Source organism: Bemisia tabaci, unplaced genomic scaffold, assembly GCF_918797505.1.
Source record: "Bemisia tabaci unplaced genomic scaffold, PGI_BMITA_v3".
Classification (NCBI taxonomy): Eukaryota; Metazoa; Arthropoda; class Insecta; order Hemiptera; family Aleyrodidae; genus Bemisia; species Bemisia tabaci.
Genome location: NW_027311739.1, coordinates 300,088 through 318,221, shown reverse-complemented (window position 1 = coordinate 318,221; position 18,134 = coordinate 300,088). Strand labels below are relative to the sequence as shown.

At 43.8% G+C, this 18,134-nt stretch overlaps 1 protein-coding gene across 1 annotated transcript in view; it reads right to left on the bottom strand.

Annotated features, from left to right (window-relative positions):
• Positions 1–18,134, bottom strand: part of LOC140225775 (alpha-actinin, sarcomeric-like) — an 86,779-nt gene that overhangs the window by 25,821 nt on the left and 42,824 nt on the right. The window lies entirely within an intron of this gene.

Sequence of the window (18,134 nt, the reverse complement as noted above, 5' to 3'; positions counted from 1 at the left end):
TACTAGAAATTGAAGTTGAGACCAGTATTTTAGCAAAATTTAACCAGTGGCTAGATGATGATTTACTTCCGGCATGAGTTTACTACTTCAGTGATCCGACCAGTGATGACTCGATGGATCATAATAAATACAACAATAATGGAAGTCTAGAACATAAACATGTCCGGGAGGCAATATTGTAATTTTAAGAACAGGTCCGAACTTTGACATGCCAAGGGACTTCGTGGACTTAGAAAGAAAGAGAGAGAAAAAAACTTTCAATTGATATACAAAAAAATTGAAATCTGGCACTCCTTTTTTCCACGTAACACTTCGATATCAAATTGGTTTAAAAAAATCAATGACCCCAAAAAATTTCGAAAAATGTCACCCGACATATTTATGCGCTGGACCCTTTAACCGATTTCGAAAATGTACGAATTTACGGGCGGATTCTCGTGAGGAGACGCACAGATTTTTATCAAGCTGAAATAGACCGTATTCGATAACGGTTCGATTTATCGTTTGGTTCAAAACAATAGAACATAACCTCAAACCAAACTGAAAGGATTTAAGTTGGCAAAGCTGAAAATGAGATATTTCCTGACAATTTCACTTTGCATTGGCATTTGGTACTCAAAAGAATAAAAAATCTGTTACATAAGACCCGCTCTCTCAGATTTCTGAATTTACTTTTGAGGCTATGTTTATGTTTTGAACCAATCGATATCGATACAATCTCACCCGTTTGATGTATCGAATACGATCTATTCTAGCCCACGGTGCGGCAGTTTGAAGTATTGTCGACGATTATTTGTCAGCTAGCTCGGAGAAATGTGAAAAATGCGAGCGGCTAGAATTGAAATGTGTCAAAGCCGATTCGCTCGGCCTCGAAAAAATTTAAAAACACTCCGACGCAGAGGGGCACATCAGAAACCCATCCCAAAACCGCCACGAGCCACTACGGAGTGACGAACTGGTTACAATAAAGTTCCGAAAATTGGAATCTCTTCGGGATTGACAGCAAAAATCAATCAAGTTGCAGTCATCGGCGTGGATCGCTGGGTTGATTTTTAAACGGACTAGTCCGGATCGGGTTTCCTAATGGCCACTCCGCGGTGATACTGGACGTTACGAACAAGGCAATAAAAGATACTCTGCCGTGCTAAGGAAAAACGCCGTATGAGCATTCCAAGGTTGCCAAATTGCCTCTCAGAAAATATTCATTTTTGAAGAACTTTATGAATATTTTGATTTGAAATTTTCAGACACTTCAGATCAAATTACGAACAAAATTCTCTGAAAAATCGGGAGAAAAATATTAACAAATTTGCCCTGAAATTCAAGATTTGTCGAAAAAGATTTGGCAACGCCAGAGGGCTCATACGGCGTTCTTCCTCAGAACGGCAAAGCTGAAGGAATCCTCCAAAAATTGAAGCCAGTTAATAATCGAGCGTTGCCGAGATAACTTTTCCTCGTTTGATATTTCGACGAAGGTATGAGAAAAAACAAGCACCTCAGTTTGCAATCTTCAGGGTTGCCATGATTTCTTCATCTCCAAATTTCCTAACCTTCCCTGACTATTTGTGATTTTCCCTGATTCCAAAATTTTCTAACTCTCTGATTTTCTGACTTAAAGTCGAAATTTCCAATTTTTTTTACAAAGAAAAAAGTACGCCGACTTCCGCTAAACTTTGGACAAAATTTTCTTGTCAGAGATCAAATTATGGAAAAGGCACATAAAAGCTGGTTAAAAGATGACAAGCCTTTAGAATTATCATAGGGTAAACATTGTTGGAAGTCCAGTGATGTGAATCAGTGATTGATAAATGTCCCTGAAATTCCCTGACTTTTCCCACAAATTTCCTGACTTTCCCCGGTCGTCACAAATTCCCTGACTTTTCCTGATTTTCCGGACCGCCGGCAAATGTTGCAGAGTTCCCGTGATATTTTCGGTCTCAAGGACCGTTAGTAAAAATGTAGAGCACTAAAAATTAACAACGAATAATCAGCATAGTATTATCATCTTAGTTCTCGCTCGAGGCAGATGAAGCACCGACTACACAGGAGTTTGATGGTGCAGAAAAATTGGAACCCTAACACGCATTCTGTCTCCATTTTTATTGAGAGAAAAATTCAGCGATCGTTGAAATGACAAAAACATCAACAGGGTGATCGGATATTTTGCATTGATAATTTTTGCAGACGATAAAACTCGGCCAGACTTTCTTGATAGCTCTCTTCCTAGGCTACTGAACGATCGAGGAGCTATGATTCTTCCTCCTCATTAGTAAGAATACTGATTGAGTTTCGTGACATCGGGCAAGTGGAAAATGATCGAGACACGATAGCCAGATTTTAGATTTTGCTATCGAGAATATTAATGCGCTCCAGATATTTCGAAACACTTCGACAACAAAGAGCCACGATGGTTCTCATTCCGCCGACAAAAAAATCGTTCGATTGGGGCGAGCTTAAACGTCCTTGAAAATAATCGCGAGGCTTTAACGTGCTCAACTGTATCAATAGTTGTATACGGCTCGGCAATGCAAAATTCATGTTGAAGTTTTGATTTTTGGATATATTTATCAATCCTCGGCCTCCAAAACATTTCATCTCGGCTCGGAGCGGAAAAAACAGGGGGAAAATCCGATCACTGGGTTTCTATTATTTCTTCTACTTCCAATTCCCTAACTTTCAATGAATTTGCACTGTTTTTCTTGGGCTTTCCCTCATTTTTTTTTCTCGCTTGCAAAATTTCCGAATTACCGGACTTTCCCCGACCTTCCAACAAATTTATTCCATTTAATGTTAGATCGTTCTTCCTTTCAATTGCACTAAATTTCGCTATACTTCGGAGGAAATCTTCATTTCAAGAGATTTAGATTAAGGAACAAGGTATCAGAGGTTGTTAACGTTCTCTTAAAATAATAGCACCGGCTGAGGTTGCCAAGTGGTTGCGCTAATTGCAAAATTCCCTGAGCTTCCCGGACTTGTTCCCGTACATTCCCAAATTTTTTCTTTTAATCATTTCACGTTGTTCAGACCGCCGGAATCCCTGCAATTATGAATGTCAGGTAGGATTTTAAAACAGGTGAATGTCATGAGGGGGTGCGGCTTTTGAATTTCCAAAAGTTACTGAGCGAATAATTAAAACAAGATAAAAGCCAAGCGCTACGAAAGCTCACAGTGAATATCGGGGGAGAAAAGTAATGAATTATACTCGGAGAATGAGGGATTTTAATGAACGCTTTGTCGCCAAAATGGGTTTTCGTGACGACTTCAGAGTTATGTCTCTGATTTTAGATGATTATCTGAATTTTACTACGACGCTCCATACGAATTTTCCGGGGAAAAATCAAGAGCGATGGGACAGGATTTTGGGACGCGCCAGTGCCCCGTTAAAATGACGGAATTTTCACGGACAATGAGTAAATACGAGAGAATGATGAGAAGGATTCGCCGACATTCATGTTTCTCACCGAACCATGAAAGGAAACGACAGAAGATGATGACTCCCCAGACGTCAGATCTGATCAAGCTCGTTAGGCGTTACAGGGTTGCTGAGGAAAATCAATGACAAGATTCCCTGCATTTTCCCTGGAAATGTTAAGTTTGCAACGATTCTTTATATTTTATGGCGTTATGATGCGGATAAACAACTCCATTAGAGTTCACGCCAAATAATAGTTCACGCATCTCTTCAATTTTCTAGAACTGTTGACACTTTGAAATTCTACAAGAGGGTTAGGTTGGCCCACCTTGAACTTACGCCCATGAGTGAATGTCCGTTCTTTTCCCGTGCGATGGACGACACCAGGGTGTCTACTACAACAGACTGGCCAAAAAGTAGTACTTTTTCAGTACATTCCCAAGAAATTCAGTACCTCCTCAACAGAACAATTCAGTACTTGTTCGGTACCTGCACTAGACGAAATTCGGAAAATTTCAAAACTTTGAATTTCTCGCTCAAATTGCGACAAAAATGACAAAAAAATGAAAGGAAATCCGGACCTTTTTGAGGAATTACCGCATTTTTTCAGTACTTCCGAAACGCCCTTAAAACATCAGTGCTATTTTTGGACTTTCCGGAAATTCCGGACTTGCAGACACCCTGAAACGATACCTCCTCAATAGAACAATTCAGTACTTTTTCGGTACCTCCACTTGACGAAATTCGGCAAATTTCAAAACTTTGAATTTCCCGCTAGAATTGCGACAAAAATGACAAAAAAATGAAAAAAACTCCAGATCTTTTTGAGGAATTTCCGCACTTTTTCAGTACTTCCGGACTGCCCTTAAAACATCAGTGCTATTTCCGGACTTGCAGACACCCTAGAACGATACCTCCTCAATAGAACAATTCAGTACTTTTTCGGTACCTCCACTTGACGAAATTCGGAAAATTTCAAAACTTTGAATTTCTCACTCAAATTGCGACAAAAATGACAAAAAATGGGAAAAAATCCGGATCTTTCTGAGGAATTTCCACACTTTTTCAGTACTTCCAGACTGCCCTCACAACATCAGAGCTATTTCCGGATTTTCCGGACTTGCAGACACTCTGGAACGATAGACGACACCCTGCCGGCATTTCCATTTCCGGCGTCCGGATGATTTTCAGGCGGTTGGAAACCCTGAAACCCACGAAAGTAGCACAAAGGTCGCCAAGGTGGACGCTCGCCGTTCGGGTCCAGCGGGCGACCCTACGCTTGCGTCTCGAGGCGCGCTCGCGAGGGTGCCCGTAACGGTTGGCACGGGGCCACGCCGAGCTGCAGCAGTTCCCCGGAGCTGATGACACCTCTTCCTCGCCCCCTCCTCCTCCCCCCGAACCCCTCGCGGACAACATCCCGTTTCCTATCTTCAGCCGCGGTCGTTCCGATCCAGCCGACTATTTATAACACCTTTGCTTCGATTCAACTTTCCACCGCACTGAAAAAAAATTCTCGGCGTTTTAACCAAGATCCTTTTGTACCTTTACCATCTCACTTTTTAATCATTTATTGGTAATTTCACCAAGACAGACTGGCAAGCTTACCTAAAAACCGGTATTTTTACTGTTTTTTTTTTCAGGTAAGAATACCACTTTCATTGGTAATCAATGCCCAGTAACTTTGCCATTTTATCTCGGTAATTCTACCACAATCGATAAAAAATATTGGCGTTTTTACCAAGGCCCGGTAAAATTACCGAGAAAGTTCAATAATTTTACCGAGATTTCTCAGTAAAATTACATAAATGGTAATTTTACCCAGAAAAAACTGGGATCAGATGGAACCCTGAATTCTTGGTAATTTTACCCTTTTCTTAGTAAATACACCGAGATTTTCTTTTTTCAGTGCGTCGTTTTTGCCTCCTGACGACTACACTTGTAGTTTTTTTCACGCGAAAAAAAGTTTCGTTGAAAAATAAATGCACTTCATTTAATAATAAAAAAAGAACAGTAAGAAATCCTTGAAACTATTTATTCTTATGAAATTCACAGGATGAACGGTTTCACGCAGAAAAATAGACGTCGCCTGTTGACTCAATGTGTAAGAGAGAATCATTATAGCGCTATCTCTCTCTTGCACATTGAGTCGATGGGCGGTGTCCGTTATCGTAGTTACAGGCAGGGCCGGATTTGCCTACTTGCCGCCCATGGGCCGCCTGTATTTTGCCGCCCCCTTCTCATTCGTTTTGAAACATCAATAAAAACCATCAAGTGAATGTGCAGCGGGGAGGGGTGCAGGTGCATAAGACGCGTTTACTCGTGTTGGACACATTTTTTGCGAAGCTCTGTCAACATTACCAGCAAAAGTTCACGGAACTTTGCGGGAAAGTTAAGTTCCGTAAACCTATCTCTGTGTGAACAAGGCCTTCCACTTATAAGAAATGAACGAAACAATTATGAAAGAACAAACTGACCGCACTGTATTTGACGCAATGCGTGAAGCATTCCTACAGTCAAATAGGCGCTATGCGTTTCACACCGACCGCTTCTGAACGCATGTGTTTGACGCAATGCGTGAAGTATTCATGCAGTCTTGTAGGCGCTACGCGTTTCAAGCCGACAGCTCTGCTGACCGCAGTGTGTTTGACGCAATGCGCGAAGTATTCATGCAGTCTTGTAGGCGCTATGCGTTTCATGCCGACCGCCGCCGCCGCGCCGCTCCGTTCCAGGTTAAATTGCGTGTTTGGTTTCTCTCTCAACTCGACTAATTAAAGGTGTTGTCTCTTGTATCTCCGAAAGCCGACAAAATTAGAAATTACTATACTTTTACTCTCAGGAAATGAGAGATTTTGTCGCCTTTTCTCGTTTGTAATTTATTTTCTGAATCCGATTTCTTTCTCTCTTTTTTTGATACCTACATTAAAAATATTGCAAAATTTGCCGCCCCTAAATTTGCCGCCATGGGCCGCGGCCCATGTGGCCATCCCCTAAATCCGGCCCTGGTTACAGGTATAAAATTTGAATGAATCTACACAGATTTGATGTCATTCTACTCAGTATTGATGCTGCTACACGTTATGGATCAGTTTCTTGCATTAGCTTGTACGTAACTATAATTATTGCTTCTCAAAGACAACGTACTCAAGCTTAACGTAGTGGCGAATCTCGTCCCTAGATCACATAGAATCACCTTAACGATCGAAGTTTTCGCCCCCTGAAGTCGATCTCGGCTTGAAAGCCTTCAACGAGGATTAGATCCTTGGTGAGGATAAATAAACTGCGCTGTAATGGAACGATTCAGTGGAGTTTAACAGAAGCCTCTCAAGAGTCGCTATCGCGAACTGCTCTTGGCAAGCGAGGGAAACAACAGAAATATGATACCGGAGAGAAATCAGCGAGGCTGGGGAAGAAAAGACTAGCATCTTTGAAATCACCTGACAATAATCTAGAGTGTTCCCCGCGGTTATGTTATCCTTCGCAATAGTATTTGAGGAGCTTGGAGGACAAGGCGCATAAGTGCAGTTTTTGCTATTGCGAGAAATACTTGTTTGAAGTTTTGAAATTACATGGATCCTTATGGCGGAAAGAAAGTTCAAAGTGACTTTTTGATGCTTAAAAATTGGAATTTGGGAGCGAATTTTTCACAAAATATGCATTAAAGACCAGTTTTACTAGAAATAATTGATACCTCAATTTTTTTCAAAAACTGCACTTATGCGCCTTGTCCTCCAAGCCCCTCATTTATTCCCGTTTATTCCGGTCTAAAGCTCAGTGCCCAAAATTGCAATTAGATTTATTTAATTTAATTGAAAGTTAAAAAAATCAATGAAACTCAATAATCATTTCGAAAAATACCGACGCATGATGCTTTGGAATAATTATTAGGGACGTGTGAGAAGGAGGCTTGTATGAAGCAGTATGTATGTAGCGTGACATTCTTCAAGAAGGTTGCAACATCGTCCTCTTTTATCCGCTCTTTCTTTATACAACATACGTGTGTTTTGTTCGCTGCATTATCTGCAGTGAAGTGAGCACTTGCTGCGGTCATATCGAAAATGGCAATTTCATTTTGTAGTTTAGGTTGCCTAACCTTTGCCAAAAATACTATTTTGACGACAGCATGGCCGACAAAGAACCGCCACTTGGAAGCTTTCATGCGGAAGAGACGCCCTCAGAAAAATCGACTAATTGCTTCAATTAAAATTGGTCAAATTTAAACGAAACCTCAATTTCGGAAATTAGGTATAGAAGAGACGGCAGCGTTGACGGAGTACGCAGGCGGCCGACTGCTAGGTACTACTTAAAATGATGTTTTGTAGAAAAGGTGTATTATACTATTTTAGCAGGCTCAACCATGACCATTTGCTCCGACTGAAATTAGTTTAATTTCTAAAAAAAAAAAAAAAATCATTTCCGAAGATTCGGTCTTTGACAACGTTGTCGGAAATGGCCAAGAAGCTACGTAATGCGACTCGGAACCGTTGAACCGGGGGGAGGCAAAGTTGAACGCTCTCCGGTCGGCTGAGGGCTCAGGTGCAATTCAATTGTTTCGGTCTTGGATTTTTCTGCGATGCGCTGCAGCCCCGCACAGTGGAACGAGCTGATACCAGAAGTTGGACGTGAAATTTTTGGCTAAAACTGCAAATTTCGACGTTCATTTCGTCACATTTTTAATTTCAAGGAGTGTTTCTGAGAGAAAATTTCAACCGATGAAAGCGATCTCAAACTTTTTGCTTCATATTTTCGAAAATGTAAGCTTTCAAAGTTTCCTAATTTTGTCCACAGGGTGTCAACTAAAACAGGCTGGCTAAAAATCAGTACTTTTACAGTACTTTTACGGTGCTTTTCCAGTCCATTCCCAAGATTTTCAGTACCTCCTCAACAGTAAAAATTCAGTACTTTTTCAGTACTTCCAATTGACAAAATTCGAAAATGTTTAAAAATTTGAATTTCTCAAGCCTGTATCAGACGATCAAAGTAGAGGCTTCAAAGAGACTCATCAATTGCCCCGACTTAAACCGCTGGCCAATGAGAGGGCCAGGAAAGGCATCGATGGACCTCTTTGAAGCCTCTACTTTCATCGTCTGATACGGGCTTCACTCAAAGTGCGACAAAAATCACGACAAATTGAAAAAAAATTCCGGACCTTCTTGCGGAATTTCCGCACTTTTTCAGTACTTCCGGACCGCCCTTAAGAACATACATTTCCAAGAAATTCAGTACCTCCTCAACAGAAAAATTCGGTACTTTTTCAATACCTTCAACTGACGAAATTTGAATTTCCCGCTCAAATTAGGACAAAAATGAAAAAAATTCCGGACTTTCTTTCGGAATTTCCGCACTTTTGCAGTACTTCCGGACCGCCCTTAAGAAATCCGTACTATTTCCGGACTTGTAGACACGTGGTCCACCTTCTTCTATTGACTGGATCCATTGTGCGGCGTGCTGTCGCGGGCGCTGGATCGGGAAACTCGGACGTCAGCGAAAGCCGAGAGCGGGCAGCTGGGGGCTGGGGCAGCCGGCTGGAAAAGCTGTCTACGCGGCCGGGCCGGAACACGGGTGACGTCTGTTTTGCATTGAATGCCCGCGAGTCCAAACAAATTGCATCAGATCTGAATCAACACTCGGCTCCAGAGGCCGGCCTTCGGGTCCCGCAGCGAGCGGACTCCCGATACGTTACCGCACAATCCAATGACCCAACAGCGATGGAATCCCGGGATTCGACGTGTTGCATGGAGAAAGAACGGGAAGTGGTGTTCATCAAGTGATTCCTGCCTGATAACTTGATCAAGGTTCATGGTAAACATTTTTCAAGCTCTCAATTTACTATATTTCTTCAAAGGGAATGAGGTTGTCCAAGCACCTTTTAGCAATAATATCAATCAAGCTGTCAAAATGCAAGATGGAGATGTTGCATGTGTGAGGAATTTGCGATTTGACCATTGATTCTTATGTAAAAGTTCGCGAGAAACACGATGGTGCCACTGGTTTTCTCTGACATCAACTCCCAAGCTCAAAAAAAGCTCTCAAGTTGAGGCCAAAATGGAGGGGATATCCCACGCTATACTGAGAGTCCACCTCTACATCAAGACAAACTCTCCATGCAAAGATAGGGAGCAAATACATTGACAGGGCCTGCCTTGCTAAGGAAGAACGGCGTATGAACATTCGAGAGTTGCCAAATTTCCTTCGATAAAATGTTTATTTCTGAGAAAAGTTATAAATATGTAGCCTTGAAATTTACAGGGAGTCAAGGTGAAATTGCGAACAAAATTATCTGAAAAATTTGAAGGAAAATGTTCATAGGTTAACCAGGAAATTAGTTTAGTATCAAATGAAATTTGGCAACGTCTGCAGGTTCATACGGCGTTTTTCCTCAGCGCGACACTACGGATCTCGGGGATCTGGACAACGTAGGACACGGAGTTGGAGCGTGCGTAGACCGTTCTGCCGTGCTAAGGAAGAACACCGTACGAACATTCGAGAGTTGCCAGATTTCCTCCGATAAAATGTTTATTATGGAGGTATGTTCATGAATATTTACCTTTGAAACTGTCAGGAACTTTGGATGAAATTGCGAAAAAAATTATCTGAGAAGTTGGAAGGGAAAATATTCACAAGTTAACCAGGAAATCCGTGTTTTATCGACAGTAAATTTGGCAACGCCTGAAGGTTCATACGGCGTTTTTCCTTCACGGCAGCGTTCTCATTCATCCATCCGAATCTGCCGATTCCGGGCCGCACGACTTCCTCCGCGACCCGACCCGATCTGACCCGACCGTCTCCGTCCATAGCGTCCTGCTCCAGAATCCAGACGTGGCTACACTGCCTTCCCGAGCCAACGACGACCAAGCTCCAGAACCAGGTCTTTTTGTGCTCCTTTCCTCCAGAATCCTCCGACGCGATACTCCACGATGCCCAGATAGAAGTGTACGCCATCCAGGCTTTTTTCCATAAGTTCGGCTCTGAGTTCACCAGCCAGTTAACCGGTGGCTCTCCTGAACTCAGTGGTGGGAACGGTTGTACCACGTGTTTAGGTTCCCTTGGGATTATGTTCCACAAACATTTCATCAAAATTGGGTATGAAGAAATCCTCGATGTACTACAAAACCAGCAGCGCCGTGTTACCAGTAAAATTTCACAGAAAAACGGATGGCTAAGATAGAGAATCCCTGACTCTCACAGGGGCCTCTATTTCTAGCCGTTCCAGATATGGTTCTGCTGTGGGTCTGCAAAAACGGCGTCGAACAATTCATCGCGAACCATGAGCGGGGTTGTGCGGGGAGCATTCGGCAGCGCTAAGAAAAAACGTCATAAAACGCTTGGATGTTGCCAACTTTTGTCTGATAAGATGTGAGAGTTCCAGAATATTTGCGCACATTTTTCTTTGAATTTTATGAGCAATTCCAAACACAAGTTTAAATGTTTGAACCTGAAAATTGCGCGAGTTAAACTTTAGTAACGAAGTGACCTTTTTCGGAAATTAATAATTCACCGAGATAAATTTAGCAACGTTTGCGTGTTCATACGACGTTTTTTCTTAGCCCGCGGGGCCCGGGCGAAGAGAGACGCGCATGGCGTGGCTGGCGCACAACAGAGCGAACATCATGCAGGGAGCGGTCAGACATGCAGTTTTTGACTGAACGCAGATTTTGTCAAATTATAGTTGTTGGAGGTGCCTAATGCAATAAATGTGAGAAAACTGATTGAACCACTTTTGAACATTCAAATTTTTAGGATTTTCATAATTGTCTAATCATTCGATTTCCTGACTTTCCTCGGACTCGAAACTTTTTCAAATCCCTGGCCTTCATACAACATTTCCACTCAAGATTTTCGTTTTGATTGCGCTGACTTTCGCTTAGCTCTGATCGCAAACTTTCCTGACTTTTCTAAGTCGTCGTAAATTCGCTGCCTCGCCAGGTTTCTCAGACCGGCAAAATCCTAATTTTGTCTTGATAAAAATATCAACTTGGAAAATTTCCACATCGCAGCAGCAGTGGCGTGGCGCGATTTGTGATATTTAAATTGATCTGCCATTTTAAACCTATGAAAAAGGATCGACGAACAGGGTGTTCGCAACGAACACCTAAATAATCGATTCTTTACCATAGCTTCAAACGGGAAATATCGATATCGATTATCGCGCCTCGCCACTGAATCATGTGCAACGTTTGCCGTCGATTCGGCCCACTGTGTGACGCGGGGCGGCTGGATTGTCCTTGCACTTGCACTTGTGGCGCTGGACCGGAGCTCTCGGCTTGGCCTGCTCCGCTGGAGAGACGGGCCGAAAGGGCAGGAGCGGGCAGGCAGCCGCAGCCGGCGGATTGTCGCCGCGACCGCGCCGCGCCATTCCGGGTTATTGAGCAGCCCGCCGCACAGTGGAACGAGTCAATTATAGAGGTCGGACATAACATTTTTTACTAAAACTGCAAATGTATGTTTAATTCGTCACATTTTAAATTAAGGGGTGTGTCTGAAAGAAAATTTACGAGGAATTCAATGGAACCGCTTTAAGATCTCAAAGCTTTGTATGAACGGAGTTATAACAGGGTGTCTAATAAAACAGGCTGGTCAAAATTAAGTGCTTTTACAGTGCTTTCTCGGTATATTCTCGAGAAATTCAGTGCCTCTTCTAACAGCAAAATTCCTTACTTTTTCAGTGCTTCCATTTGACGAAATTAGAAAAATATCAAAAATTTGAAATTGCGACAAAATGACAAAATTTAAAAGATTCGGACTTTTTTGCGGAATTTCCGCACTTTCTCAGTACTTTCGGGCCGCCTTTAAAAATCAGTGCTAATTCCGGACTTTCCGAAATTCCGGACTTTAGATACCTGTATGAGCGTTTAAAGGTTCCAATTTTTTCCCGACTTCTCCTTGACCCGATCCATTGTGCGCCGCCTCAGCCTCGTCATCGGCACTCGCCATCGATCGCGCTCTAGCTTCTGGTTTCTTCGCGACCCCCTCGGTCCGGTATTTCTGCCAATCATCGCGCTTCCCTCGTAGGCCGTGTGACCCAACAGAACAGTGACGGGCGCAGTTTCGGAAAAACTTCGCTCAAAATCTGCCGCCGAATTGGCGAGAGGTAACAACGAGAGATGTAAAAGACTAGAAGGCAGCGAAACTAAATTCGGAGGACAACTGAAAAGGCACAGGATTAAAGGGCATTTGAAGAGGCGAAAGAAGATTAGGGAAAGCGGGAGTGTACGATTGCATACCCCCCCCCCCCCCCGAGAGACAAAAATGGGGGAAGGAGGGAAGAGGGAGTAAAACTGGCAAACCTAAAAATGTATTTCAATGATTTTAAGACCTGACCGCGTAAGGTACTTTCTTTTAGTGCCTTCTTCCTGCTTGTTACTTATTCCTAATACCATACACCTTAGGGGCAAATGGAGTGATTACCAAATACCTAAAGAAGCAAAATCACAGTAAAAGGGTTAAGAATTCATCAATTCTGCACTCTCGAATAATTCATAATATCAGGCTGAAACGGCTTCAAATTGGATCGATAAAATGTTTTTCGTTAAAAAGTTTTCAGAAGAGAGCTCCACCACTGGATCTTTATCCTCTGAAAGTGTCCCTCAATTACCTCAATATCCAACAATTATCTCGAATTTCTGTACCTTTTCACCGAAAATCCGTACCTTTTCCGTGCTTCCGTACTGACCTCCCGAAATCCGTGCTTTTACGCTGTATCCGTACTTTTCCCGTACAGTAAACACCCTGATTTGACAATATTCCTAATTTTACTCTTTGCCTGCGACACAAAATTTAAATGTATCGGAAAATCAGGGTGTCTACTAAAACAGGCTGGCCAAAAATCAGTACTTCTACAGTACTTTTTCAGTACATTCCCAAGAAATTCAGTACCTCCTCAACAGAAAAATTCAGTACTTTTTCAATACCTTCAGCTGACAAAATTCGAAAAAATTTGAATTTCCCGCTCAAATTGCGACAAAAATGAAAAAAATCCGGACTTTCATGCGGAATTTCCGCACTTTTTCAGTCCTTCCGGACCGCCCTAGAAAAATCAGTACTATTGACGGACTTCCCGGAAATTCCGGACTTGTAGACACCCTGGGAAAATCCAGTTAAGATCCATACACTGGAAAAAAAACAAAACACATTGGATCTAGAGTCCAGACTCTTGAAAACATTGTCAAGAAAAAGTACTCTTGATTCAAACAGATTTTTCCTTAAATCGAAAGGAAATCCGCTCAAATTAAGAGGCTTGGTTCTTGATCTAAGCAAAAATCCGATTAAATCAAGAGTATTTTTTCTTGTCGATGTTTTTAAGAGTCCGGACTCTAGATCCAATGTGTTTTTGTTTTTTTTTTTTGTTTTTTCAGTGTGTGGCAAACGACGTAGACGCTCGAGTGGATACGGAGGAGTGACAACGTGGATGTGGAACTCGGAGTTGGCGCGTCTGGCGTGGCGTGGCGACGCGTCTCGGGCTCGTCTAGCGTCTGGCGTGAGGCGTGAGGTCCGGTGTGATCCGTAATCCTCATTATTAGCGGCCATCATTATCAAGGCGCTGCCGGGCGATGCGCCCTGCCCCGGTCCGGTGAGCCCTCCGCTTATTAAACGCGGCTCCCGAGTCTCGTTTAACGCCGCGACGCCCATCCATCTCCGCACTCCCCATCCGAGGCGGTTTTTTCCTTCTTTTTCTTCTCGCTTCAACGCCTCGTTCACACTGAAATCTCTATCCAAAAGAATCCAGCTCTTGCCAGGATCGCGGATTTTTCATCGAACAGCCCTGGATAGACGGTCAAATTCCGATCAAGAGTAGACATGCTGATGACTGGTGGTCACCATCTACCATCAAATTTTGACGGGCCGCACTTTTTTGTTCAAAGTAAGATCAGAACGGAGTGCCTCCATTCATCATTTCCAACCACAGGAAACATTTATGCCAAGTTTTCATTTTAAAATGAAGCAAATTAATGAGTTTAAGACTGATGACTCCTGACACTTTGATGCTACTTTGATCGGAATTGGTTCGGGAATTTGATCGTCTATCTAGGGCTAACCACACCGTAGAAGCAGACACAAGAGACCAGAGACAAGAGAACCTCCACTGGCCTCTTCGCGACAGGTGGAAGCTTCTACTTTCGGGGATTCAACACTTCCTTACAGACAATTATAAGAAAGCAACAGTCATCACTCTTTTTTCGGCTGTCGACCTACCTACATGGTGGACGATGAGCTTCGGGTGACGTCATGAGCCAAACAAGTTTTTCAAACTCCAACTTGTTTGCAAAACGAAACTGCCAACACGTTGTTAACCATCAACCATGTAGGTAAGTCAACAGTTTATGTTGATGTCCCGGAAGTAAAAGCTTCCACAATAGCCGAGATATACGAGTGGAGGGTCTCTTGTCTCTGCAAGAGACCGAGACCCTCCACTAGTACCTGGGCAATGTGGTGGAAGCTTTGACTTTCGGGACTTCAACATTCAACTGTTGACCTACCTACTTAGTTGATGGTTAACAACGAGTTGGCAGTTTTGTTTGGCAAACAAACCGAAGTTTGAGAAACTTGTTTGGCTCATGAAGTCACCCGAAGCTCATCATCCACCATGTAGGTGGGTCAACAGCCGGAAAACGAGTGATGACTGTTGCTCCCTTGTAATTTTCCATAAGAAAGTGTTGAATCCCCGAAAGTAAAAGCTTCAACATCCACATGTCGCCAACAGGCCAATGGAGGGAATCTTTTCTCTGTTCTGTAATCATGAACACATACAGCTGATCTCTAGCTTCAACTCAGCATTGGGGATTTCATTGAATACCAGGATGAACTTTCGAATCGAGTAGGGGTGCTCCCTTATCAAGGTCTTTAACTTTTACGTCTTGTTTTGAGCTGAATGAGAGACAATGATGGCTTGGCTTACAGTTTTCGGCATCTTCCGGCCGGATTTTCATGATTTTTACGGTCATCGATAGGAGTTAGCCGCCAAATCAGCCCGCTCAACTCATAATAAAATACGGGGACCCACGAAGCAAACTTTAGAGGGCCCTCTGTGCCCTCCTGGGCATTGGCAGATCCAGCAAATTGGCAACATCGCCTTTTCTCCATTTAAACCTATGAAAATCTATCGATTCTTGTCGGCGCATTTTGCCCCTCCAAGAATCGATTCTTTATCATATGTTTTTGTGGAGGAAATCCGTTGTTGCAAAATTGCTGGATCCTCCTCTGCCAGAGCCTGTAACCCACCTGCGGGCCGATTATTGAAATTGATAGACAGAGACGACAAAAGGGATATGGAGGGATTTTATTGGTGGAAGCGAGTGGTTGCAATAGACAAAGGACGTAGGCGATAGACTAACTAACGGCAACCCTTGATAGACCCGACAGTTAGTCCATCATTTTCTCCTTAGTCTATAGAAACCACACATATCAACCAATAGGTTAGCTCCATACTCCCTATGACCTTTTCGTCTATCGCTTTGTCTATGAATTTCAATAATCAGCCCGCTGTGCGACTAACCCTACATCCGTAGATAAACTCAGATCCAGCGCGGCATCGCTCCTGGGCGGACGGCAGCGCGTGGAGGTGATGGACGACGAAACGAGGACGGAGTCGAGGGAAAACAGACGGGGGAAGGACCCGCGAGGGGGGGGGGGCGAGGAGGGAGCGCGTTGGCTAATTGAAAAAATTGAGATTCGATGAATTTAGTCCGAGGGCAGTCGGGCGAGGCGGGGCGAGGGGGGCGCGGGCGGAGGCAGGAGCTACTGGGCGCAGTGCACTTAAGTGGCCGGAGCATGAGGGCGACCACGTCCGACGACACGCAACTCCCGGTCCAGGGACGGAGACGCAGGGAGCAGGGAGCAGGGAGGGCTCGGCTCCCGGTTCCCGAGTGGGAGTCAGCGTACGCAGCCCCCCCCCCCCCCCCCGCTCCGCGAGCCCGATCACAATGCGTGGTTGCTGGTCACTCCCGTCGCCGTGCGGCGTGTGTCGGGAAACTGCCCGCCCGGTCCACGCCGAGCTTAGCGTAGCGTATGATACTCATATCCCTATCCTATGGAGCCTCCTCAAGTTAATCCAACTTGAAAGGGTGACCACAGAGTTTAAAATTGGGACTCGTAGAATGGAGATGTTGCATGTGTGAGGGATTTGCGATTTGACCATTGATTCTGTTGTAAAAGTTCGCGAGAAACACGATGGTGCCACTGGTTTTCTCTGAAATCATCTCCCAAGCTCAAGAAAAGCTCTCAAGTTGATGCCGAAATGGAGGGGATATCCCACCGTACCCTGAGAGTCCACATCTACATCAATACGAACTCTCCATGCAAAGATAGGGAGCAAATACATTAGCAGGGTTGCCACTTCATTTGGGAACTCCAAAGCTGAAAACACGGCAACCCTGCTAATGTATTTGCTCCCTATCTTTGCATGGAGAGTTTGTTTTGATGTAGAGGTGGACTCTCAGGGTAGGGTGGGATATCCTCTCCATTTTGGCCTCAACTTGAGAGCTTTTTTTGAGCTTAGGAGTTGATTTCAGAAAAAACCAGTAGCACCATCGTGTTTTTCGCGAACTTTTACACAAGAATCAATGGTCAAATCGCAAATCCCTCACACATGCAACATCTCCATTTCCTGGACCGACTTTGGGAAATTCACTGACTTCTGAGGCCATGCGGGGTGATCGCAATTTTAAAATTTTCTGATCCGGCGGAAGGTCTCGTCTCTACGGGACGTTTCAAGGGATTTGTCCCAGGGAAAAATCGCACTAGCGAAGTTGGGAAAAATATTGGGTTGGTCAATACTAATCACAGTGCCAACTTAGAGTCATTATGGAGTCCCAGGAACGACTTCAAAAGAAGAAGAAGCAATTTTGCTGTGTTGTTCAACGGGGGAAAAGCCCAGAAGTTTCATTCCTGCGATCCGAACTTGGGAAAAATCCCGTGAAATGGGGTTTGCGTGCAACATAGCTCCTTTCGGTATAAAAACGTCCAATTCCGTGATGAGACAGTAAAAAGTCGGAATCCAAAAAAGAACGTTTCTAAATTTTCGAGTTATTCTGCTATTTTACCCTGAATTTTATTCCTCATCAATTCCGAGACGATTCCCTAAATTTAGAGACCACGCAGGATAATGTAGTTTAAAGACTTCGGGATCCAGCTTGGAGGCAAGCTGAAAAAGAAGACGCGACGCGTGAAAATTCACAATATCCCAAAAATGTGATGTTCCCCTAACTTCTGGATCATTTTGCTCTTTTCCCTTAATTTTTCCGAGATTTTCTCTGAATGTCGCCACCCTGCATCGGTAAAACTCTAAAATTGGAGCTACTTAAATTTACGACCAATTAGGCATTGAAAAATTCAATTGGATTGACTATGGTTAAATCCGTCCACATGGCAACGTAGCAGGAGGGAGCACAGTGGCACACGACGACGACACCACGTCGGCCACGTACGTCGCGGTTGTGTGCCCGCGCCGCAACGCGCGAGCGTTGACTAACGGCACGGCGCGCACCTCGGATCCTGGCCATCGCCGTCTTCCCTTTGTTCCTGTGAAAATGATAGAAGAAAAAGAAAGAAAAAACTCGGGCGCATTGCGGTAGAAAACGAAATCCAGGCTCGGTTTCCTTTTACTATGCCTCGAATCTGGCGACCTTAGGGCACGACTAGCCCACCCCGCGTCGCCGCTCTCTCGCCACCTTCGCGTCTCAACATGCTACACCCACCGACGACAGAGTATCAGCACATAATGTGGATA